Below are 26,464 nucleotides of genomic sequence, written 5' to 3'. Positions count from 1 at the left end.
TCTGGCATCCAGAAGAGCAGGTATAGGACATTGAACAATGGACTCCCACAGGGTTCTGTCCTGGCACCTGTTAAATCCGTGAATCTTGATGTATGGTGTCCTTCAAAAACTAGACAGAGACTGCAGAGGAACAATCAACAGGTGTTTACTGGATGCAGGTTACTCTAAAACTAAAGTACAGATCCCTACTCAGGGTTTATATACAGGTGTGGTCACTGCCGGTACTACAGTATACAGGAGCTGTAAAAAGTAGTTCTCCCCTTAAAGGTACATACACTACAATTCCTCCCCTTTTAGATTACCAGTACCATGACATTCATTTAACAATTAACACTTTTAACATGCAACATTAACTGCAAATAGTCCATTTATAAATTCAGTCTTTGGGGCGGCTTCCTGATCCTTTCTGGATAGCGCCTTTCCTGAGTGTCTTGCTCTTGGTGTGGAGGCGATTCTGGCCCCCTGTCGTCGGTTGGTTCATCAGCTCCCGATGCTACTGTTTCTGGGGTAGATGCTACCTGTATGTCAGGTTCATCACCAGGTACGTGAGACCTGGGGTTGACTCGTTCCTGTGACGCTAGGATCTGGTCGACATGGCGTCTCACAATGTTCTCCCCAACATCCACTGTGTACATTAGTGGCCCCTGCCATGTGCATATCGTTCCTGGTTGCCATTTCTCTGTTCGGTAGTCGCGAGCCAAGACCGGTTGCCCTACATTGAAGCTCCTTGTCGGCTTCTCATTGATGTGCTGGAATTGCTTATTCTCAACATCTCTTCGTACATTTGGTCTGAGCAAATCCAGACGAGATCTCAGCCTTCGGTTAAAGAACATCATGGCCGGGGTCTGGTTGGTGACTGCATGTGTCGCATTTCTGTAGGCTAACAGGAAATTGTCCACCTTATGCTGCAGTGGAATGTCATCATCGCACATGGCCCTTACTGCTTTTTTAAAGGTTTGTACGAACCCCTCAGCCAATCCATTGGTGGCTGGATGATACGGGGCGGAGGTGTAATGCCTTACCCCATTCCTTTTCATAAATCTTCGAAACTCTTCGGGCACAAACTGTGGTCCGTTATCAGAGCAAATCTGCTCTGGCAAGCCGTTCCTGGCAAAGATGGTCCGTAGGACTGCAATAGTTTTCTCCGTGGTGGTGGAGGACATTTTGATCACCTCAGGCCATTTCGAGTGCGCATCCACAGCTATTAAAAACATTGAGTCCATGAATAGACCAGCAAAATCAATATGCACCCGTTGCCATGGAGATGAGGGCCACTCCCATGGGTGTAGAGGGGCATGTGGTGGTGCATTTTGGACCTTCTGGCATCCTGAGCAGCTCTTTGTCAGGTCCTCGATTTGCTGATCGATCCCCGGCCACCACACATAAGCTCTAGCAAGGCTTTTCATTTTCACCCCTCCCAGAATGCCTTCATGAAGCTCATTGAGCACTCTCTCCCTTAACTTGGGTGGAATTACCACTCGGGATCCACACACCAAGGTCCCCTGGCATACTGACAGCTGTTCTCTTCTGGATAAGAATGCTGGCAACAGTGAGTCGCCATGTGTTGGCCATCCCTTCACCGTCAAATCATATACCCGAGACAGTGTCGGGTAATTTCGGGTCTCCTTCTCTATACCAGCGTTAGTTACTGGCAAGCATTCAATTATAGTCGAATGAAATATTTCGACAGGATCCACTGCTGGTGCTTCCTCCGCAGTAGGCAGTGTCAGGCGTGATAGCCTATTTGCGTTTCCATGCTATTTCGTGCCCTTATACTCGATATCATATTGGTGCGCCCCTAGAAAAAGGGACCATCTTTGTAGCCGTTGCGCAGTCATCACCGGAACGCCCTTCTTTGGATTAAAGATGGAGACAAGTGGTTGGTGGTCAGTCAGCAAGGTGAACTTCTGCCCGTGCAGATAGTGATTGAACTTTTTTACTCCCCTCACTAGGCTGAGGGCTTCCCCATCAATCTGGGCGTAGTTACGCTCGGCTGAGGTTAGTGACCAATAGGCAAAGGCTACTGGCCTCTCCGAGCCGTCCGGGAATTTGTGCGACACACCTCTCCAATGCCATAGGGTGATGTATCATACGCCAACTGAATTGGTAGTGCTGGGTTGAAATGAGCCAACACCTCTTTTGATGTGATCAATTCTTTGCACTTCTGGAAAGCTCGTTTACATTCGTCATTCCACTTCCATGGTACCCCCGTTTGCAGTAGGGTGTTCAGTGGGTGTAGTACTGTAGACAAATTCAGCAAGAACTTATGGTAGTAGTTCACCAACCCGAGGAATGACCTCAGTTGTGACACATTTTCCGGTGCTGGAGCCTTGACTACTGCCTCAATCTTTTCAGGGGACTTATGTAACCCCTCTTCATCAATAACGTGGCCACAATACGAGATCTGCTTCTGGAAAAACTCGCAGTTGTGGCGATTAGCTCGGAGCCCATAATCCTTCAATCTAGTGAGCACCTGCTCCAGGTTGGCGAGGTGATCACTGTCATTTTCGCCCGTGACCAGGATGTCATCCAAATAACACTGGGTCCCTGGAATCCCTTGCAGGACTTGATCCATTGCCCTTTGCCAAATAGCCGGAGCTGATGCTACCCCGAACACCAGCCGGTTGTATTGGTAGAGACCTTTATGAGTGTTGATCGTGAAGTACTGTTTCGAGGCTTCTTCTACCTCCATTTGCAGGTACGCCTGGGCCAGATCAATCTTAGTGAAGCGTTTCCCTCCAGATAGCGAGGCGAAAATATCTTCAATCCGTGGAAGCGGATATTGTACAGTGTGAAGGAGTGGGTTCACTGTCACCTTAAAGTCCCCACAGATGCGAACCTTCTTTGGTTCCCCAGGCGTATTACTCAACGACCTCTTCATTACAGGAACGATGGGTGTAGCCCACTCGCTCCAGTCCACTGTGGACAGTACTCCAGGATGTTCCAAACCTTCCAGCTCTGCTTTGACGGCTGGGCGGATCGCATAAGGTACCGGTCCGGCCTTAAAAAACTTTGGGCTTGCATTTTCCTCTATTTTGATCATTGCTGTTATGCCTTTTAGTGTTCCGATTCCCTCCTGGAACACTTGTGCATCAGTTAGCATTTTTGACAGTCGTCCTGGTGTGACGTCGTCATCCTTTTTGGCATCTACAGTCAGTGCTTATATGGAATGCCAATCCAGCTGTATCTTCCGGATCAATCACACCCTAGTAGTGGTGGTCCTCCATCTGGCAATACATATATGTAAATTTTTGGTGTTTCCTTGCCGTTGTATATCATGTTCACCCTTATTTTTTCTTTGGGGTAGACTTTTTGCCCCGTGTACGTCTTCAAGACAATCTCTGTATCTCTCAAGGGATTACATTATGTAGTTTCAGACAACCCAGCTCCTTGATTCCGGAGTCTGTATCACTTTTCTGTTCATCTGAACTACTCTCCGTCACCTTATGTACCTTTTTGTACTTCTCCTGTGGAGATTTCTTGCTGCTGGTTTTCTGTCCCGACCTGCAGACACTTGCTATGTGTCCTACTTTTCCACACAGTCTGCACACTTGGTCCTGAACCAACAATCCTTATGGTCGTGTGTTGTTCTGCCGCAGCGATAACACTTCATTGCTCCATATGACACTTCATTTGTGCCGTATTCTTGCGATCTCCGTTGTATCACTGCAGCGCCCCGTGCGGCTGCTTCGTGTGATACTGCCATGCTGAAAGCCTTGTCCAGCGCAAGACCTTTTCTGATCGAAGCCGTTTCTGGGTTCCTTCACTTTGAAGCCCACACACAAACTTGTCCCTTAAAGTAACTGCTAGTCCCGTTCCAAACTGGCAGTGTTTCGATAGTTTGCGCAGTTCCGTTAAATTCTCAGCATTACTTTTGTCTTTATGCTGGTTGCTTTTGTGAAACTTAAATCTTTCTGCTATCAGCAGCGGTGTGGGGTTTAAGTGGTCCTGTAGGATTGCCACTATGCTTTCAAAATCCTTTTCCACTGGCTTCTCTGGGGTTATTAGGTTTCGCAGTAAGCCGGGCGTTTTTGCACCCATGGAATTCAACAATACCAGTGCTTTCCTGGCATCTGGCACTTCATTCGCCTTGCATTACACTTCTACACGTTCTATATATGTTGCCCAATCTTCGACTTCATTGTCGAACGCTGTGACACTGCTACTCTTCTGCATCCCTGGGTGTGGTTAGACTGGCTAAAAATGGCATCTCCCGCGCTCTCCCTTCTTCTCCGCTGGCTCAAAATGGCATCTCCCGCGCTTCTTTCTTCCCCCGCGGACGCTGCTCAGCCCTTGAAACCCCGGCCGCGCTCTGCACGTTTTCCCTTCTCTCGTTGATGCCGCTCGGTCTTCAACCCCGGCTGCGCCCTGTGCGCTTTACCCTCTCTCTTTCCCCGTCGACGCTGATCAGCCTTTTTCTGTGCCGTCGGTCGGCTCCAGCCGCCGCCGTCCGGGAAGGGTCTGCGCCGTACCTGCTGCCAGCCCGCTGCGCTGGATTGTCTCGACTGGGGAACCAAGCCCAGCTATCCACAGCCTCCTCTGCGATGTTCAAGTCCTCTCCGGATGGTCGACGCCCACACTAGTGGAATCGGCCTTCTTCTACAGAGTTGCAGGTAGGTTCGAATCGACTCGTCGCCACTGTTAAATCCGTGAATGTTGATGTATGCTGTCCTTCAATAAATCGACAGAGACTGCAGAGGAACAATCAACAGGTGTTTACTGGATGCAGGTTACTCTAAAACTAAAGTACAGATCCCTACTCAGGGTTTATATACAGGTGTGGTCACTGCCGGTACTACAGTATACAGGAGCTGTAAAAAGTAGTTCTCCCCTTAAAGGTACATACACTACAGCACCCAAATTATTCAACATTTATACCAGTGACCTGCCCGAAACAGAGTCTCGCAAGTTCACATGCGCTGACGACATTACCTTTGCCACGCAAAACATGAATCTGTCCATCACCGGGAAGACCCTGACCAGTGATTTATAGAGGATGGAGGTCTACTCCCGCCGATGGCGACTTTGGCCAAACCTGCAAAAGACCACTACTTCAACATTCCACCTCAACACCCATCAAGCAAACTCAGCTTTGAAAGTCTGCTTTTGCAGCACAGAGGTAAACCATGCCAAAATTCCCTCCTATTTAGGAGCCACGCTTGATCGCACCCTGTCATATAGACATCCCCAGAACCTTGGGAAGAAAATAAAGAGTAGGGTCAACTTGATCCAGAAACTCCCCGGATCCACATGGGGAGCAGACGGTCAAACCCTCCGTATGGCAGCACTTGCCCTGGTGTACTCTACAACGGAGTACTGCTCTCCAGCATGGCTATCAAGTCCGCATGTCAAATCCTTTAATGTCCAGCTGATTTCTACTATCACCGGTACGCTTTTAACGACACCAACACCTTGGCTGCCCATGGTTGCAAACATCGCACCACCACACCTACACCACGAATATGCAGTCTCCAGAGAATACAACCGCTACACCAGCAAAGACATGCCAATCCAGGCCGACTTGAATAACCTATCGCCCACCTGTCTCAAATCTAGAAGGCCATTTTGGACTGTCGCCGATGCCCTTCAGCGATCACCCCTCAGCCTTGATGACCGATGGCAAAATGCTTGGAAGAGCTGTAACATACGAAATTGATTCCTTATAGAGGACCCCACAGTATAACCTAAAGGATCAAACCTTCCTCGCAAACCGTGGACAACCAGCAACCACCTCAGAACCAGTCATGGTAGATGCTGTCACCTTCTCCATAGATGGAAGATTAAAGCATCCCCATCATGTGACTATGGAGCTCCTGATCAGACCCTGGAGCACATCAGTGAGCACTGCCCTCAGAGGAAATTCACAGGCAGCCTACAAGATATCCACACTGTTCCACCGGAAGCTTTGGCCTGGATACCCAGCTTAGATATTGACATTTGATTTGCTTTGCTACTACCATACGAAAGAAGAAGACTGTAGGGACTGCTGATTAGGTCACTGAAGGAGCCAAAAACCTGCCCAGCTCAGTCTTAACAAATTTCTGAGAGAAGTCCTGAAACAGGCACTAGGTCCCTCATTAACATAGGCAAGGTCCCAGCGCCTGTTCTAGGCTGACGACAGGGACACCTGAATATTGCCCGACCCAATTTGGCATTGGACATATTTCAAGCCCCCTTGGCACTTTACGAGAGACATGAACAGAAAATTGATGCTTTTGCCCTCATTCTGCACCAGAAAAATTGACGCAGTAGAGAGCCATTTCTTCCACAGTAAATCATTTCTGCATCTTCTCCATGGCCTTGATATCCATCCTAAAGTAAGGGCACCCAAAATGGACACAATGAGGTAGATTTTCGTCTTCACCGCATAGACAGTAACCTGGCAAAGCGAATCGTCAGCCCATTATACAACCTGTGGAAAATTGAGTACGTTCTATAACGAAATCTCCTCTATCAAATAACCACCCTTTCCTTCTCTTTCTTCTCCAAAGTCCTTGAACGTGTTGTTGCCTCCCAAATCCATGCCCATCTTTCCCACAACTCCAAGTTTGAATCCCTCCAATCAGGTTTCTGCCCATGCCACAGTACTGAAACAGCTCTCATCAAAGTCACAAGTGACATCCTTTGTGACTGTGACAAAGGTAAACTATCCCTCCTCGTCCTTCTCGACTTGTCTGTAGCCTTTGACACGGTTGACCACTCCATCCTTCTCCAACGCCACTCCACCGTCATCCAGCTGGGTGGGACTACACTCATCTGGCTCCAATGTTAACTATCGAATCGTAGCCAGAGAATCACCTGCAATGGCTTCTCGTCCCTCTCCCGCATCGTTACCTCTGGTGTCCCCGAAGGATCTATCCTTGGCCCCCTCCTATTTCTCATCTACATGCTGCCCCTTGGCGACATCATCCGAAAACACAGCATCAGTTTCCACATGTACACTGATGATACCCAGCTCTACCTCACCACCACTTCTCTTGACCCCTCTACGGTCTCTAATTGTGAGACTGCTTGTCCACCATTCAGTTCTAGATGAGAAAACATTTTCTCCAATTAAATATTGGGAAGACCGAAGCCATTGTTTTTGGTCCCGGCTACAAACTCAATTCCCTAGCCATTGACTCCATCCCTCTCCCTAACATCTGTCTGAGGCTGAACCACACTGTTCACAACCCTGGTGCCATATTTGACCCTGAAATGAGCTTCCGACCACATATCCGCGGCATAACTAAGACCGCCTACTTCCACGTCCGTAACATCGCCCGTGTCTGCCCTGCCTCAGCTCATCCGCTGTTGAAACCCTCATCCATACCTTTTTTACCTCTAGACTTGACTATTCCAACGCATTCCCGGCTGGCCTCCCACGTAAACTTTAGGTCATCCAAAACTCGGCTGCCCATGTCCTAACTCGCACCAAGTCCTGTTCACCCATCACCCCTGTGCTTGCTGACCTAAATTGGCACCTGGTTAAGCAACGCCTCAATTTCAAAATTCTCATCCTTGTTTTCAAATCCCTCCATGACCTCACCCCTCCCTATCTCTGTAATCTTCGCCAACCCCACAACCCCCCGGGATATCTGCGCTCCTCTAATTCTGGCCTCTTGAGCGTCCCTGATTATAATCACTCAACCATTGGTGGTCTTCTGTTGCCTAGGCCCGAAGCTCTGGAATTCCCTCCCTAAACCTCTCCGCCTCTCTACCTCTCTCTCCTCCTTTAAGACGTTCCTTAAAACCTATCTCTTTGACCAAACTTTTGGTCATCTGCCCTAATTTCTCCTTATGTGGCTCAGTGTCAAATTTTTGTCTTATAATACTCCTGTGAAGCGCCTTGGAATGTTTTACTACGTTAAAGGTGCTATATAAATACAAGTTATTATTGTTGTTATTGTGAAGACAAAAATTTATCCAATATTGTAATTCTGGTCTAACAAATTATTTTTACATTATCCCTTTGCTTTGTACTGAGTTGTACCTATTTATAATAAACATTGGGCTAGAAATGCATGGCCTTAGTACCACTCCGCAGTGCCATTAAATGGTGCTAAAATGGCGGCCACTGTTCTTTCACTAGCTGCTGGGGGGTTCTGTGGCAGCGGGTGTTTTCATGCTTACCTTTGCGCTGCCAGTAACTGGCAGCGTCATGCTGGACAAAATGGCAGCGATGTGACATATATCGGCGTGCAACGCCGACTTTATGTCACAAGCGCGAACTTTGACCCTAGCGCTGGATTCAGTGCTGGGTCCTAAGCACGCCAGTTTAACCTGGCGTGTAAGCAGACTGACAGTGGCGATGTCTGCACCTCTTAAAGGGACACACACATCGTTCAGGTAAGTTTGGATTTGATGGTTACGGACTGTTTTTTAAATTTTATTTAAGTAGTGGCTTGCTGCAATAGATGTGAAAAGCTTTTTTAAGTGTGATGGCAATGCTGCTGGATGCTTGCAAGGGCTTGGTTGGTAAATGAAGGCCTTTGAGAAGACAGAACATGCTGCAAGTACTCAGCAGGTCACGCGAATCCGTGGAGAGAAAAGCAGAGTTCATGTGTCAGGTCGAGATGCTGCCTAACCAGCTGAGTATTTCCAGCATTTTATGCTGTCATTTCACATTTACAGCATCCGCTCACAAAAAATGGAAGAGGAAGACACAGAAGAGGAGGAAGCAGAAAAGGAGGAAGCCACAGAGGGGGAAGCAGAAGGGGAGAATTCAGATGGAAGGATACAACTTAGACAGCCCCTTTGTAACCAGGAGATCTGGGATGGAATCATCTGCCTGCGGTCCCAGTGACCACAACCCCAAATCCCCTTTCAACATTAGTTCCACACCTTACCTTCCATCTGTTACTGACCATCACAGCGTTCTCTTGGACAGGATGCTGAAATAAAAGCCACCACAAAGCAAACTTTCCAATCCACCTATATACATCTATCCAGCCAATATGACATCAAGAAATCAACTCATCCCCCTTATGCATTCTCTTAGTGATGGTCTTGTGTGTGCCTTTGCCTATCCTACTGATATCATGCAGTGCTATATCAGTGGCTGCAGCATGGCTGGTGGAAGGCTTTCAGTGGGGGACACTGTAGATGGTCTTGCTGGTTAACCTTGAGGAGCTGGTGACTGGGAGTGTCAAATCAATCTTCTTCTTCTTGTTCTTCTTCACTCTCCTCTCTCCTCTACAGGCACAAGAGTGGAGTTGTGCTGAGGGCAGGGCGGGAAAGCAAGAGGTGCATACCAGAAGGAGGATAACATATGAGGATACCAGCATCTTGTATCCTTTCAGCCCCGCTGCTGGCCAGGGGCTCAGCCATGCCCTTGCCAAGAATGGCCTGCACTGTATCCTCCAAGGAGGTGAGGTGAGGCTAGAAATGGGAGATGTGCCTCGTGATTAGTGCAGGTTGTTGGTAGGTAATTGGGGGGTTGTGCATTGAGCAGTGTGTGAGGCTAGTGGTGCAGTTGGTCAGAGATAGCTTTTGAAGATGCATTCACTGACCTTGACCAGTGGTCTGAGGTCCTGAAGCTTCTTTGGGCACTGGAGCCAGGTGGTGGGGGTGAAACTGCTGGCAGTGACGGCCTCTGTGATCTGGTCCCACATCCTTCTTTCTGGAGGGCCTCCTGGCCCCTGTGTGTAGAGGACCTCTCTTGCAGTGTTGGCCCCCTGCATAAAGCTGGAGTGCTGCGTGTGAGACCCTGGGTGCCCCTTTCCTGGATTGCTGAGCCATTTGTATTAGTGCTGAGGCATTTTTCCCGATTTTTGAGGTTAGGAAGGGAATTCAGCTTTAAGAGCTGAATATTCGCATTTGGGACTTCTTTTTAATGTTAAATATTTTTTTAAGGCAGAAAGGGCTGAAAAACAGCATTGTGTCACTTCATTTTAATTGTATTGCTTCAGTGTGCATGGCCCCTTTAATTCTGGAAGTGTATCCAGCTGCAGCTACTGACAGACCGCATTGCGGCGCTGGAGCTGCGAATGGATACATACTGGAGCATTCACAACGCTGAGCACATCGTGGATAACATGTTTAGGGAGTTGGTCACACCGCAGGTAAAGGCTGCACAGGCAGGAAGGGAATGGGTGACAACCAGGCAGAATAGTAGGCGCAGGCAGGTAGTGCAGGGGTCCCCTGTGGCCATTCCCCTTTCAAACAGATATACCACTTTGGATATTGTTGAGGGGGATGGATTATCGGGGGAAGGCAGCAGCAGCCAACTTCCTGGCACCATGGGTGGTCCTGTTGCACAGAACGGGAGGAAAAAAAGCGGGAGAGCTATAGTGATAGGGGATTCTCTTGTAAAGGGAATAGATAGGCATTTCTGCAGCCGCAAACGAGACTCCAGGATGGTATGTTGCCTCTCTGGTGCAAGGGTCAAGGATGTCTTGGAGCGGCTGCAGGGCATTCTGGAGGGGGAGGGTGAACAGCCAGTTGTCATGGTGCATATAGGTACCAACGATATAGGGAAAAAATGGGACGCGGTCCTAAAAGCTGAATATAGGGAGTTAGGAGGTAAATTAAAAAATAGGACCTCAAAGGTAGTAATCTCAGGATTGCTACCAGTGCCACGTGTTAGTCAGAGTAGAAATAGAACGATATTTCAGATGAATACGTGGCTAGAAGAATGGTGCAAGGGGGAGGGATTCAAATTCCTGGGGCATTGGAACCGGTTCTGGGGGAGGTGGGACCAGTACAAACTGGACGGTTTGCACCTGGGCAGGACCGGAACCAATGTTCTAGAGGGAGTGTTTGCTAGTGCTGTTGGGGAGGGTTTAAACTAAATTGGCAGGGGGTTGGGAACCTGTGGAGGGAGACAAAGGAAAGAGAAGCAAGGATAGAAACAAAAGACAGGAAGGAGAAAAGCAAAAGTGGAAGTCAGAGAAATCTAGGGTGTAAATCAAACAGGGCCACAGTAAATAAGAATTCTAAAAGGACTAAGAGTGTTAAAAAATCAAGCCTGAAGGCTTTGTGTCTTAATGCGAGGAGCATTCGTAATAAGGTGGATGAATTAGCTGAGCAAATAGATGTAAATGGATGTGATATAATTGGGATTACGGAGACATGGCTCCAGCATGACCAAGTCTGGGAATTCAACATCCAGGGGTATTCAATATTCAGGAAGGACAGGAAAAAAGGAAAAGGAGGTGGGGTAGCATTGCTGGTTAAAGAGGAGATTAACACAATAGTAAGGAAGGATAATAGCTCTGATGATGTGGAATCTGTATGGGCAAAGCTGAGAAATACCAAGTGGCAGAAAACGTTCGTGGGAGTTGTATACAGACCCCCAAACAATAATGCTGAGGTTAGGGATGGCGTTAAATGGGAAATTAGAGATGCATGCAATAAAGGCACTGCAGTAATCATGGGTGATTTTAACTTACATATAGATTGGGCTAACCAAATTAGTAACAATAATGTGGAGGAGGAATTCCTAGAGTGTATACGGTTTCCTGGACCAATATGTCGAGGAACCAACTAGAGATCAGGCCATCTTAGACTGGGTATTATGTAATGAAAAAGGTTTATTTAGCAATCTTGTTGTGCGAGGCCCCTTGGGGAGGAGCGATCATAATAAGATAGAATTCTTCATTAACATGGAGAGTGAAGCAGTTGAATCAGTGACTAGGGTCCTGAATTTAAATAAAAGAAACTATGATGGTATGAGGCACGAGTTGGCTAGGATGAATTGGGGAACGTCACTTAAAGGGTTGACGGTGGGTAGGCAATGACAAACATTTAAAGATCGCATGGATGAACTACAGAATTTGTTCATCCCTGTAAGGCATAAAAATAAAACAAAAAAGGTGACTCAACTGTGGCTAACAAGGGAAATTAGGGATAGCATAAGATCCAAGGAGAGGACATATAATTTGGCCAGAAAAAGCAGCAAACCTGAGGATTGGGAGCAGTTTAGGATTCAGCAAAGAAGGACAAAGGGATTAATTAAGAGGGGGAAATAAATTATGAGAGTAAGCTTGCAGGGAACATAAAAACTGACTATAAAAGCTTCTATAGGTATGTGAAGAGAAAATGATTGGTGAAGTCAAGCGTAGGTTCCTTGCAGTCAGAATCAGGGGAATTTATAATGGGGAACAAAGAAATGACTGACCAATTAAATACATACTTTGGTTCTGTCTTCACAAAGGAGGACACAAATAACCTCCCAGAGATGTCGGGGAACATAGGGTCTAATGAGAGGGAGGAATTGAATGAAATCAGTATTTGTAGGAAAATGGTGTTAGGGAAATTGACGGGATTGAAGGCCGATAAATCCCCAGGGTCTGATAATCTATATCCTAGGGTAGTTAGGGAAGTGGCCCTAGAAATAGTAGATGCATTGCTGGTCATCTTCCAAAATTCTATAGACTCTGGAACAGTTCCCATTGATTGGAGGATAGCTAATGTAACCCCACTATTTAAAAAAGGCGGTAGAGAGAAAACAGGGAATTATAGATTGGTAAGTCTGACATCAGTAGTGGGGAAAATGCTAGAGTCCATTATAAAAATGTAATAGCAGAGCACTTGGAAAACAGTGACAGGATCGGACAAAGTCAACATGGATTTACAAAAGGTAAATCATGCTTGACTAATCGACTGGAATTTTTTGAGGATATAACTGGTAGAATAGATAAGGGAGAACCAGTGGATGTGGTGTATTTGGACTTGCAGAAGGCTTTTGATAAGGTCCCGCATAAGAGACTAGCATGCAAAGTTAAAGCACATGGGATTGGGGGTAAGGTACTGTCTTGGATAGAAAACTGGTTGGCAGACAGGAAGCAAAGAGTTGGAATAAACGGGTCTTTTTCCGAGTGGCAGGCAGTGACTAATGGGGTTCCGCAAGGATCGGTGCTAGGACCCCAGCTATTTATTACAATATATATAAATGATCTAGACGGGGGAACTAGATGTAATATCTCCAAGTTTGCAGACAACACAAAGCTGAGTGGGCGTGTGTGCTGTGAGGAGGATGCAGAGAAACTCCAGTATGATTTGGACAAGTTGGGTGATTCGGCAGACCCATGGCAAATGCAGTATAATGTGGATAAATGCGAGGTTATCCACTTCAGTGGCAAAAACAGGAAGACAGATTATTATCTGAACGGCAATAGATTGGGAAAAGGGGAAGTGCAATGAGACCTGGGTGTCCTTGTGCACCAGTCGCTGAAGGTAAGCATGCAGGTGCAGCAGGCGGTTAAGAAGGCAAATGGTATGTTGGCCTTCATAGTGAGAGAATTCGAGTGCAGGAGCAAGGATGTCTTGCTGCATTTGTACAGGGTCTTGGTGAGACCACACCTTGAGTATTGTGTGCAGTTTTGTTCACCTTATCTGAGGAAGGATGTTCTTGCCATAGAGAGAGTGCAGCGAAGATTCACCAGACTGATACCTGGGATGGCAGGAATGACGTATGAGGAGAGATTGGGTCGATTAGGCTTATATTCACTAGAGTTTAGAAGAATGAGAGGGGATCTCATTGAAACTTATGAAATTCTAATAGGACTAGACAGACTAGATGCAGGAAGGATGTTCCCGATGGCAGGGGAGTCCAGAACCAGGGGTCACAGTCGAAGGATAAGGGGTAAGCCATTTAGGACTCAGATGAGGAGGAATTTTTTCACCCAGAGAGTGGTGAACCTGTGGAATTCTCTACCACAGAAGGCAGTTGAGGCCAATTCATTAAATATATTCAAGAAGGAGTTAGATATATTTCTTAAGGCTAAAGGTACTGAATTTGGATGATCAGCCATGATCTCATTAAATGGCGGAACAGGCTCGAGGGCCCGAATGGCCTACTCCTGCTCCTATCTTCTATGTTTCTATGTTTCTCAGACCTCTTTATTGCCCACAGTTCCTTGTGAGCTCCACCGCCTCACTTCCAGAGACTGTGGGAAGGTGCAACACCGCACCTGGACACAAACTTCGCCTCAGATGTCTCCAGCAACACCACCAGGACAGCTTTGCTGCGCCAACAATCTCCACCATCCCAGACGAATCTTGCCCCGTTAGCGTTGCGGCCATTTTCAGCGGCTGTTAATTCCAGTTGCTGGCAACTTTACTGGTTAACACGAATTTGTCCCCCCATGATTCCATAGCCACTTAATTTTTCTGCAGCTTTATCAATTTGTTCTCCAACTTTTGAAGTTGTGTGTATCTGAATCTGAAGTCTCTCTGCTCCTTAATCTTCTTCCCAAAATATATCACTCCACAGGGCATAAATTCAACATTGTTGCGCCCATTTTGTGGGCATAAAACAGCACAATGATAACCAATTTAGCAGGGGAGAAGCCTGTACCCGATCTACAAATGTGTTCAGACTATTGCTGTTGAGGGCACCTGAAATGAGCACAAGCCTCATTTCAATATTGAAATGAGGCTCCTGCACTCTTTTTCCAACCCGAATTCATAAATTTATGTACACTAGTTGGAGCTTGCAACTAATATTCCTGAGCCTTGAGGGAACTAATCACCGATCCTTAAAGGGGCCGCAAAGACCAATCAGACAAAGACCCAAAAACTTTCAGCAATGTAATTTTTTGTGGAGTAAGAAAAAGCAGGAGTGCTCCACCAAACGACTGTGGGCCACTGCTGGACTGACCTCGACCCCTCCCGATCGCTCCCCTCCCCCTCAGACTTACCTGTGGGCCTCAGCGACAGCCGAAATTGGTTAGACCCGACCCTTCGGAGGTCGCCGAGATTCTGATGATGAGGCCTGAGGACGTACTGAGGATGGTCATCGGGCCTCTCCATTCTGGCCTGCTGTCACTGCACAATGCTGGAATCACGTCCATTTCAGGCACTAATGAATTTAGGTCCCCATATATCTTGCATTAAATTTCATCTGACATCTATCTGCCCAATCTTACAATCCTCTTCAAAGCTATTTTTGTTTGATCTGCAAATTTTGTTGTGCCCCTTATACCCAAGTCTCAATCATTTATATATGTCAAATATTTTGAAATATGTCATTTTTTGGGGTCTTTTTAAGTCAGAAACCTTATTTTGAGCTCCTAGTTTGGATGACATTTTTTTCCCAAAAGTTAATTTGGAACGATTTGATTTGTTCTTGTGATATCCGAGTGGTAAGGTCAGAAACTGAGAGAAGCGAGATATTAGGAACAAACCCAGCTGTTTATTTACACGGTGTAGCAGAGAAACATATCTCTTACAAGCTGGAGGCAAGGCACGCAATTCTTATTGCACGAGCACAAGATGGAAGATCAACCTCTGAGTCATACCCATAATGCAATGCCACATTACCATATTAACTGGTGTACCAGGACCTTGAATACATGAACCATTACCTTAAATACTGGTGAATGTGAACCCTTAATATTTGGCTCCATCTGGTGGATAACTTAAACATTACATCCCAGATTACTATATCCCTCCCCTCTTAAGTTGAACATTAATTTCTTAACAACATTCTTAAAAAGTCCCATACGGAAACTCCTTTAACGATAGTCCATACTGAACAAATCTAGCAGGTCGTTATCAATCTCTCTGGCGGCTTGTGAGTCCTTGGTGAACGTCTTACAGTCAAGTCCCTGCTTGGTTGTGGTAGAGCCACCTGCTGCTCCTGAGCAGTACTCAGAGTATCTGACTCTGCTACGATGGTTTCCTCTTTACGAAGGGGTCCAGGTGGAACTGGCTCTGTTCGTGGTGGTGGTACCACCGATGCATTTGGATAACTGGGGGCCAACTTGTCCTCCGACATCTCCTCTGGAACCTCCATTTTGATTTCCCTTTGTCTGGTCAGTATCTGATCTACATGTCTGCGTACTACCTGACCAGTTCCCACCATGACCGTATATGATACTGGACCGGTCATTGAGTCTATGACGCCAGGAATCCATTTTGGACCATAACTGAAATTCCTGGTAAGGACCGCATCTCCTTCTCCAAAACTGCGGCTCTTTGTCCTTCTCATCCTTTTTATTTTCTGGTTTCTTTGTGGAGCTTGACCCATTCTTGCTTTCTTTTCTCTCTCCAGATTTTTCGGTTTTCTTATCCTCTTTTTTGGAAGAAGCTTGGGTCTTGCTACTTGTTTTTCCACTAGTCGAACTCTTTTTTTCACTGCTAATTCTGCTTGAACTCGTCTTCCCGGTTCCATCTTTTGTTGTGGATTCTTTTTTAAACGGATCATTTTTAACTTTTTCAACAGAAATCTGCTGTCCATGTAGCTCAATGCGATGAAGGTGGGAAATACATCTGGACACTTCTGTACTTGAAGACATGGTCACAAATCCATAACATCGAGCACCAGGACTGCGTGTATTGGTTACTACTTTCGCACTCAATACCTTGCCATATTTACTAAACAGATTCTTTAGATCAGCTGCTTTAGTATTCGAGGACAAGCCACTAATCCACAGGTTCTTGGTTGAACTGCTAGTGCTGCCACTGCTACTCCCAGTACTATTAACACCCCCTTTTTCATCTTTAGTAGAAGTCTTATCTTTCGAATCCGTACTTGAACTCTTTGCTTGACTGGATGCCCCAGAAGATGAGAGGCCTTTCTTTGAAGAATCTTTCTCTTTCTCTCCAGCTTCAGCTTTTCTGGACCCTTCCCTGGTCTCCTTCTTCGTTGGCTCTGCTTTTATCCCCTCCTCTTTTCTTCCTTCCTTATGATTTTTCTCCTTCTTTCCCTCATTTTTGACTTCTCCCTTCACATCCTCCTGGGACTGGGACTCCTTTTCAGCTCTGACTTTATTCTCACATTCTGGAGTTTTCAGGATTTTAGCTGTTTCCAAGAGATCGTCGCCATCGCAGTCCAACGTGATGGCATCTTCTGCTTGGATTGTGACTGAAATATTATCATCATCCACTTCTTTCATAGATGCATTGGGTTCAATTTCATCTTGAACTGTTTGTTGAGCTTCAGCAAGGCCTTGCTCTGAAGGTAGAGATTTAGACACTTCACGAGAATCGTCATCTATATCATCTACATCTTTTTCATTTTCATCCACTTCTTCCTCTTCAGGCAAAAGGACATCCACGTCTTCAAGAACAAACTCTTCAATTTCTTCCTCTGCCTGGTCTTCTGGTTCCCCTCATCCAGAGTTTTAGCACCAGGTTCAGCTGCACTCGCAGACAACTAATATGTGATATCCGAGTGGTAAGGTCAGAAACTGAGAGAAGCGAGATATTAGGAACAAACCCAACTGTTTATTTACACGGTGTAGCAGAGAAACATGTCTCTTACAAGCTGGAGGCAAGGCACACAATTCTTATTGCACGAGCACAAGATGGAGGATCAACCTCTGAGTCATACCCATAATGCAATGCCACATTACCGCATTAACTGGTGTACCAGGACCTTGAATACATGACCCATTACCTTAAATACTGGTGAATGTGAACCCTTAATACTTGGCTCCAACTGGTGGATGACTTAAACATTACATCCCAGATTACTATAGTTCTTGTTCTGTTCTCTTTTGTTGACAGACTTTACAAACTGGCAAGTGTTGATTTGTTCTTGTGTGAAATGCTTAGTATTACCTAATTGGAATTTTCATTCTGAACATTGATTGGAAATTTGTAAAGCACCTAAACTGTGACTTGTTGCTGCTTTATGAATATTATACATTTGAAGGCAGCAAATGAAAATGTGACAGAAATTTGCATTGGATAATGTATAATGCCTGAAGTGTGCAAATACATAAAGGCTTGGATGTTGCGGTCAGTGGTGAACGAACGGCGGCAGCCGCTCATTACACTTACACTTCCCCACAGGCTCTCGATGGGCTATTACACTGGAACTTGCTGTGATTAGAAAGCCATTTTGGCGCAGCGCCCTCTACAGGGGTTCTGGCACCTGTGCGAACAGGGAAAGCAACAGTGTATCTCCTTAACCAATCAAATTGAAGAATCTTTACGGAGGAACGCAGCGTCTGAACCAGGAAGAGTAAGCTAGAATATTTAATTCAATGCCAAATCATGAAAAGAAAGTGAAATAAAGAGTGTGCGAGAAAGATGGGATTAAAAGAGAGAGATAAAAGAGACAAAGAAAAAGTTTAAAACAATTATTTACATTTTTAATTTTTTTTAATCACCAACAATAATTAAAATCTGATGGACTGGGACTCCACATTTTTAAAAGTTAATTTTCAGTGCCAGTTGTTTGACAGAAATTAAGATATATCACGGCGTTAAAAATGTACTTACACTGGAATGGACAAGCCCTAACTTTTCCTGCTGAGTTTAGTGGGTATCCATCACACAAGTACTACAACTTCACACCTTCTCATGTCATTCAATGCCAAGATACGGTTATAACAAAGCTTCTGGAGGAGCCGGGTAACTCAGACAGCAACTTCCTGATTTCCGCGTTTACTTGCGCATGTACGGTCGCTAGAAGTTTCTGTCCGATTTACACTTTGATGACGGTGAGCCCTGATGGCCTCACCATTATTCTTACTGCAAAATCTGGGCCACTTTAGTTGTTACTCCTGTTCCCAAGTTATATGCTTATGTATTAACAAGTGTTCATGTATTTAAAGTAAAATAATATGCTCCATTCTTTCTTTGAAAATAATCAAAATTGCTCTTCCTCATTACTTAACTTGATAGCAACATCTGTTAAATATTATCATGAATTCATTTTTATTATTTTAAAAGACTAAGCATTAATTAACCAGAAAATAATTGTGTCTATGAGATGTATAGAGCAGTTATGAAGTCTGTCAGCCCTGTCAGAACCTTTTGAATCCCCAGATTCACACATTTTCTTCCCTGTCTCAACTTACTAGAAAAATTACATCTCTGGCACTTTTTGTTCCCACAGGTATAAATATGGAGGGCAAACTGTCTCATCAACACTCTTGGACTTAAACATAGGTGAGATTCACAGTAACAGTGGTGGAATTAATTACAATATAATATGACAGACTCTGAGCCTCTGGGATTCAGTCCTTTTATAAGTCTGAAAGATGTAGAACATTAAATGAAGTCAAATAAATTCACCAGTTAAGTGAAGCCCATCCAGTTAGCACAGGCTTTCTGTTTCCCAGAAGGCACCCCAGTTCACTAAGAACACCACAACCTCTACCTTAATTCCCCATATTCTTGTCATCACTGCCAAATATGGCTGGACAATGACAAGTATTATCGCACTTACTTCTTCAAAAGCCAAATCCTTCTGCAATTCAAGGATTATCTTAGGGGGAAAGAACAATCCATAACTGCCTCTTCAAACCTGTTTTCCTCTACCCTTACACTTTCACTTCTAAAACCAAGTGTGAAGAGCTTATGGATTTATTTGTCTCAAAGGTTGAGACCATCAGTGCAATTGCCTCACGTGCCACTTCCTTCTCTGGTCAAAGTTCCTTTGGAAATTCATCCCATTATGCCGTGAAAAGGATCATTGCACTCACATCAGTTGAGATCTAGGCCGGAATTTTCCCATTGCTGAATGTGTGGGTTTGGGGGCGGGTCGGCAGTTATAAGCACGGAAATTGACAGCTGTCATCCTGCCGACTTTCGCATTTAACTTGGGCGCATTTTGAGGCGCATCACGGACCTGCTTGGGAGAGGCGGGCGACCTCATTGAGGTACTTAACTGTTCATTGAGAGACCCTTAACTGTCTTTATAACCTCAGGTTTTGGCTTTAACTTGTAGCGCACGCACCTTGGGAACCTCGCATGTGAAGGGGAGGTGGAAGCTCAGTGTGATGTGCCATCAATAACTCAAAGACAAGAGCCTAGAAATTGAGTGCCCTTAGCGCCGATTTTGCGGCGCTAGAGGGCCTAGCGCTGCATTTGGCGTCGGCGCCGAAATTGCCTGGGGCCCTTACGCCGCGGTAGACCGGTAGCGCTGCGCCGGCACCGATGACGTCATCGGTGTGCGCAGCGTCCCGGTTGCCATGCCGACGGGCCCCAGCGCCGAAATTCAGTTGCGGCCGCCTCGCCCGTGACAGCCGCAACTAAGACTCTGGCAACAGAGTCTTACGAGTCTTTGCGCCGGCGCATTAAAGGCCCCGCGGCGGCCGGCCGCTTTCCCGTCGGCCGCCTGGCCGCAGCTCCCTCCCCGGACTTCCCCCCCACCCCCCCGGAACAGAAGCAAGCCCGGCACTTGTCCGAGGTGCCGGGCTCATTTTTTAAAAGATTTTCGCGGGCCGCGATCGGGTGCAGGCAGCTCCTCCTTAAGGGAAGGAGGAGGCCTGCACTTCCCGAGCCTGCCGCACCGCATCGGGTGCCGCAGCGCCGGAATTGCGGCGCGAAACGGCAGTTAGCGCCGATTTACCGCCGCAAAGACCCTTCAGTAGCGCCGGCAGCCGTTTGGGCGCGGCCCTGCTGAATTTTTGGCGCGCGCAGGGGGACTTAGCGCCGGCACTAACTTCCGGCGCTAAAGCCCTGGCTAAGCCAAAACTCAATTTCTAGGCCAAGGAGTTTAAAGGATTCAACTGAAGGCTTTTAATCACTAAGAACATTGCAGGTCTTTCCACATCGGGTTCGTCTGATAGAATGACTCATACAGCTCTTGAGACCTTTATATGACAAAAGACAGGGGCGTAGCCAATACACACAATAGGAAAAAGGGGGCGGTACACACAATACAAAGCAGGTAAAACACAGGGGCTGATGAAGGCATATATTTCATCACATTCACCCCTTCTACAGATTTAGTCTGTCCGGGGGTGTGATAGTCCTTCCTGAACATCGCAACAGTACCTCGGGTTCCGACCGGGAGTCCGTGGTGCCCTCCTGGGCATACCCATGTGTTGGGGGTGTTGCAGGTACTTCTGGGGGTGGTGAGCCTGGGGATGGTGGAGGTTCTTCTGGGGGTGGTGGTGATGGGTCGTCGTCGCTTCCTGCCGAGGCGAGGTCCTTTATGGACACGGTGTCCTCACGCCCGTCGGCGTGCTTGACGTATGCGTACTGTGGGTTTGCGTGGAGTAGGTGTACTGCCTCCACGAGGGGATCCATTTTGTGGCCCCTCACATGCTTCCGTAATAGGACTGTCCCTGGGGTGGAGAGCCACGAGGGTAGGGACACTCCTGAGGTTGATTTGCGGGGAAAAACAAACATCTTCTCGTGAGGAGTGGCGTTAGTAGCAGTACACAGTAGCGACCTTATCGAGTGGAGTACATCTGGGAGGACCTCTTGCCAGCGGGAGGTGGGGAGGCCTTTAGACCTTAGTGCTAAGGTGACCGCCTTCCACACTGTCGCATTCTCCCTCTCCACTTGCCCATTACCCCAGGGGTTATAACTAGTGGTCCGACTCGTGGCTATCCCCTTCGACAGCAGGTATTGGCGCAGTTCGTCGCTCATGAACGACGCCCTCCTGTCAGTGTGGATGTAGTTAGGCATGCTGAACGTGCAAAACAGGTTGCCGAGGCACTTGATGACTGTGGCACTGGTCATGTCTGGGCAGGGGTAGGCGAATGGGAAGCGGGAGTACTCGTCCACAATGTTGAGAAAGTACACATTGCGGTCGGTGGAGGGGAGTGGTCCCTTGAAATCTAAGCTCAGGCGCTCGAATGGCCATGTAGCTTTGATCAGGTGGGCTCGGTCGGGCCTGAAAAAACGGGGCTTGCATTCCGCACAGGTGCGGCAGTCCCTGGTCATCGACCGGACCTCCTCGATGGAATAGGGGAGGCTACGGGATTTTATAAAGTGAAATAGCCGGGTGATCCCCGGGTGGCAGAGGCCATTGTGGAGGCCCTGTAGCCTGTCCCCCTGGATGCTGGCACACATCCCTCGTGATAGGGCGTCAGGGGATTCGTTGAGGGTCCCTGGCCTATATATTATGTCGTACTCAAACGTGGAGAGTTCGCTCCGCCACCTGAGAATTTTGTCGTTCTTGATCTTCCCCCTCTGTTCGTTGTTAAACATGAAGGCTACCGACCGCTGGTCGGTAAGCAGGGTGAAGCGTTTGCCGGCTAGGTAGTGCCTCCAGTGCCGCACTGCCTCCACTATGGCCTGGGCCTCCTTCTCTACCGAGGAGTGCCTGATCTCGGGCCCTTGGAGGGTGCTTGAGAAAAAGGCTACGGGCCGCCCATCCTGGTTGAGGGTGGCTGCTAAAGCGAAGTCGGACGCATCGCTTTCGACCTGGAAAGGGATGTTTTCGTCCACTGCCTGCAGCGCGGCCTTCTCAATGTCATGTTTAATGCTGTTGAAGGCGGCGTGGGCCTTGGCCGTGAGCGGGAAGGACGTTGATTTCAGGAGGGGACGGGCCTTGTTGGAATAATTGGGGACCCATTGGGCGTAATAGGAGAAGAACCCCAGGCACCTTTTCAGGGCCTTGGGAGTGTTTGGTAGGGGTAGCTCCCGTAGGGGGCGCAATCGGTTGGGGTCCGGACCGATTTCCCCGTTTTCCACCACGCAGCCCGGGATATAGAGGCGCGTGGTGCTAAAGACACACTTATCCTCGTTGTAGGTGAGATTGAGTCTGAGGGCGGTTTTCAGAAATCTCGCGAGGTTCGAGTCGTGGTCTTGCTGGTCGTGGCCGCAGATGGTGACGTTGTCTAGGTATGGGTAGGTGGCTGTTAACTGGTTCTCATCGACCATGCGGTCCATCTCCCGCTGGAAGACCGAGACCCCATTCGTTACCCCAAAGGGGACTCTGAGGAAGTGGTAGAGGCGTCCGTTCGCCTCGAAGGTGGTGTATGGACGGTCCTCCGGCCTAATGGGGAGCTGGTGGTATGCCGATTTTAGGTCGATGGTGGAAAACACCCGGTATTGCGCAATTTGGTTAACCATATCCGCTATGCGGGGCAGAGGGTAGGCGCCTAGCTGGGTGTATAGATTAACCGTCTGGCTATAATCTATCACCATCCGCTTCTTTTCGCTACCCTTAACTACTACTACCTGGGCGCGCCACGGGCTGGTACTGCATTCGATGATACCCTCCCGCTTGAGTCTTTCTACTTCCGACGCAATGAACCGTCTATCCTCCCAGCTGTACCGCCTACTCTTGGTCGCTATGGGTCGACAGTTGGGTGCGAGGTTGGTGAACAGAGAGGGCGGCTTGACCTTCAGGGTAGCCAGACCGCACACTGTGAGGGACGGCTGGGACCCACCGTAGGTAAGCGTGATACTTTGGTGGTGGCACTGGAAGTCCAGACCCAAGATCATGCTCACAGAGAGGTCTGGCATTATCAATAGTTTAAAATCTCTGTAATCAGTGCCTTTTACCGACAACATAACCGCGCAGAAACCTGTCATTTTTGAGGTATGAGTCTTATCAGCCATGGTGATTTTGCCCTGTTTGGGGACTATCGTTAGTGAAAGTCGTTTTACCAGGCTAGGATGAATAAAGCTTTCGGTGCTCCCGCAGTCAATCAAGCATTTAACCTTGTTCCCGTTTACCTCCATGTCCATCATCGATCTAGACAACGGATGCGGCCTGGATTGATCCACTGTGATCGAGGCCACCAGTGGGTCCTGGAGGTCCGTGTAGCCGGGGCAAGATGGTGGACTCCATGAGGGTGGACAAGATGGCGTCCAAGGTGGCTGCCCCCATGGCGCGCACGCGGCGGTGGCGGAGTTGGAGGCGGGGTTCCCTCTGCAGACTTTGCTGAAATGTCCTTTCTTCCCGCATTTAAAACAGGTGGTGCCCTTCGCTGGGCACAGATGCCTGGAGTGTTTGTCCTGGCCGCAGAAGTAGCATTTCGGGCCCCGATGCATCGCGGCAGTAGTGGGGCTCCTGGGTGGGAGCTGGGGCTCCGATGGTGCTGGGCTGGCCTGAGACCTGGGAGGTGAAGATGGCTTCCAAGATGGCGGCCCCCACGGCACGCACGAGGCGGAGTGGGCCGCGTGGCCTGAGGAACAGGATTCGGAGTTCCTCTGGGCCATATCCAGCGATCGCGCTATGCCCATAGCCTGTTTTAAGTCCAGTCCCTCCTTTTCAAACAGTTTCTGCCGAATGTAATTTGAACTGAGGCCCGCAATAAAGGAGTCTTGGATCAGCTCCTCCGTGTACACGATGGCAGACACGGCCTTACAGTTACAGTCTCTGCCCAGTACTTTTAGGCTTAGCATGAAGTCCTCTAGTGACTCACCATGCCGCTGCATGCGGGTAGTCAGAAGATGCCTGGCGTACACCTCGTTTATTGGCCGCACGTAGTGGGCCTTCAGAATGGTGCAGGCATCCCCGTAGCTGGTGGCATCTTGGATGAGAGGGGAGACCCGATGGCTCACCCAGTTTCGCAGGATTCCCAGTTTCACGTCTCCGGTGGCGGTTGCGGCTGCTATGGCGGTGGATAAGTTTGCGATGAAAAATTCGAAGCATTGGAACCAGTGTCCGAACTGTGTGGCTGCGTCTGAGGCATGGGGGTCCAGATCCAAGCGCTCTGGTTTCAGGAGTCGATCCATCTTGGTGTTTTAGTGATTAAAATTGATGTGCCATCAATAACTCAAAGACAAGGGCCTAGAAATTCACTAGCCTTAGCGCCGCTTTTGAGGCGCTAGAGGGACTAGCGCCAGAGTTATGGCCAGTTTAAAAATTCCCTGGGGCCCTAAATCGGCGTTGCACCGGTAGCGCTGCGCCGGCACCGATGATGTCATCGGTGTGCGCAGCGTCCCGGTTGCCGTGGTAACCCGCCCGAACTCCGAAATTGAGTTGCGGCCGCCTCGCCCGTGGCAGCCGCAAGCAACGTTCTGGCAGAGGTGCCTTACTCCAGTTTGCGCCGGCGCATTAAAGGCCCCGCGGCGGCCGGCCACTTTCCCGCCGGCCGCCTGCCCGCAGCTCCCTCCCCGGACTTCTCCCCCCCCCCCCCCGGAACAGATGCAAGCCCGGCACATGTCCAAGGTGCCGGGCTCATTTTTAAGCTGATTTGCGCGGGCCGCGGCCGGGTGCAGGCAGCTCCTCCTTAACGGGAGGAGGAGGCCTGCACGTCCCCAGCCTGCCGCACCGCATCGGGTGCCGCAGCGCCGGAATTGCGGCGCGAAACGGCAGTTAGCGCCGATGTACCGCCGCAAAGACCCTTCAGTAGCGCCGGCAGCCGTTTGGGCGCGGCGCCACTGAATTTTTGGCGCGCGCAGGGGGCTTAGCGCCGGCACTAACTTCCGGCGCTAAAGCCCTGGCTAAGCCAAAACCCAATTTCTAGGCCAAGGAGCTTAAAGGATTCAACTGAAGGCTTTTAATCACTAAGAACATTGCAAGTCTTTCCACATCGGGTTCGTCTGATAGAATGACTCATACAGCTCTTGAGACCTTTATATGACAAAAGGCAGGGGCGTAGCCAATACACACAATAGGAAAAAGGGGGCGGTACACACAATACAAAGCAGGTAAAACACAGGGGCTGATGAAGGCATATATTTCATCACACAGTGGCCATTGTGTGAGTCAATTAAGTGACAGCTGGAAAAAACACAGAAAAACTCTCACCTTACACCTGCTTCCTGGCCTAATGGAAAGGCTCTTGCTGACACCATTTTGTGCAGAGATTTAGCTGTCAGGAGTTTGCAGATCATTTCTGCAGCCGCAGAAGCCACTCTTACCACATTGCAAGTAACAATCAGAACATTGAGGGATTGGGCCTCTGATCTCCACTTTACCTGCCATCTATCAGGTCAGCATGGGTGCCACTTATGCTGTCTCACCTTAGACCTCAGAATTGGACCAAGATGAGCCTCAGCATCAACAACACCAGCCATACCAGCAGCAGCAGCAACAACACCAGCAACAACAGCCAACACAACAGCAACCTTCTCCTCAATGACCTGGTGCTTCACAGGAGAGAGGGGGTCAGCACAGGGCTGCAGCGCACCGGAGCCGATACCCCAGCACAGGGTATACAGTTTCCTGGACATGACTGAGCAGCAGTGCTTCAGGAGGCTCAGGCTACTGCGCCAGGTTATCGCAGACATTTGTAGCTTGCTGGAACAAGACCTGCTGCCCAAAGGATATGGTGGACACGCCTTACCAGTAGCTGTCAAAGGCACCACTCCCCTCAAACTCTTCACCTCAGGCTCCTTCCAGGGATTTGCAGCAGACATTTGCAGGATCTCGCGGATGCATCACCCAGATTACCGATGCCATGTTTGACAAGTCAGCCAATTACTGATGAAGCCAATGTTACTGAGTGGTCTTTGCAGCTCTGGGCTGACTTCCCACAGGTGCAGGCCATCATCGACTGCACACAGGTGGTCATTAAGGTACCCCCAGATCACGCAGGAGTGTTTGTGAACCGTAAGGGCTTCCACTCCCTCAATGTACAGCTCGTCTGTAACCATAAAAAGATCATCATGCATGTGTGCACCAGCTTCCCTGGAAGCTGTCATGACTCTTACATGCTGCGCCAGTCCACCCTCCCTCAGCTCTTCGCCTTTTCAAACAGACTTACCGGCTGGATGCTTGGAGACAAGGGCTATCCACTGAAGACATGGCTGATGACACCCTTGAGGAGGCCAAGCAATGAGGCCGATGAGTGTTATAATGACAGCCACATGTCCACCAGTTGTGTCAGAGAGCAAGCAATCGGCATGATGAAGATGCGCTTCAGATGCCTTGAGACATCTGGAGGGC

General features: G+C 48.3%; 1 pseudogene; it reads right to left on the bottom strand.

Moving 5' to 3' along the window:
• LOC147111804 (SAFB-like transcription modulator) overlaps window positions 1-26,066 on the bottom strand; it is a 32,991-nt pseudogene extending 6,925 nt beyond the window's left edge.
• Window positions 26,067-26,464: the final 398 nt, after the last annotated feature.

The sequence above is a fragment of the Somniosus microcephalus genome, chromosome 10, assembly GCF_052327205.1.
Source record: "Somniosus microcephalus isolate GS21.2 chromosome 10, FLI_Smic_1.0, whole genome shotgun sequence".
Lineage (NCBI taxonomy): Eukaryota > Metazoa > Chordata > Chondrichthyes > Squaliformes > Somniosidae > Somniosus > Somniosus microcephalus.
Note: the sequence above shows the minus strand (reverse complement) of the source record. Positions and strands in the feature narration are given on the sequence as shown.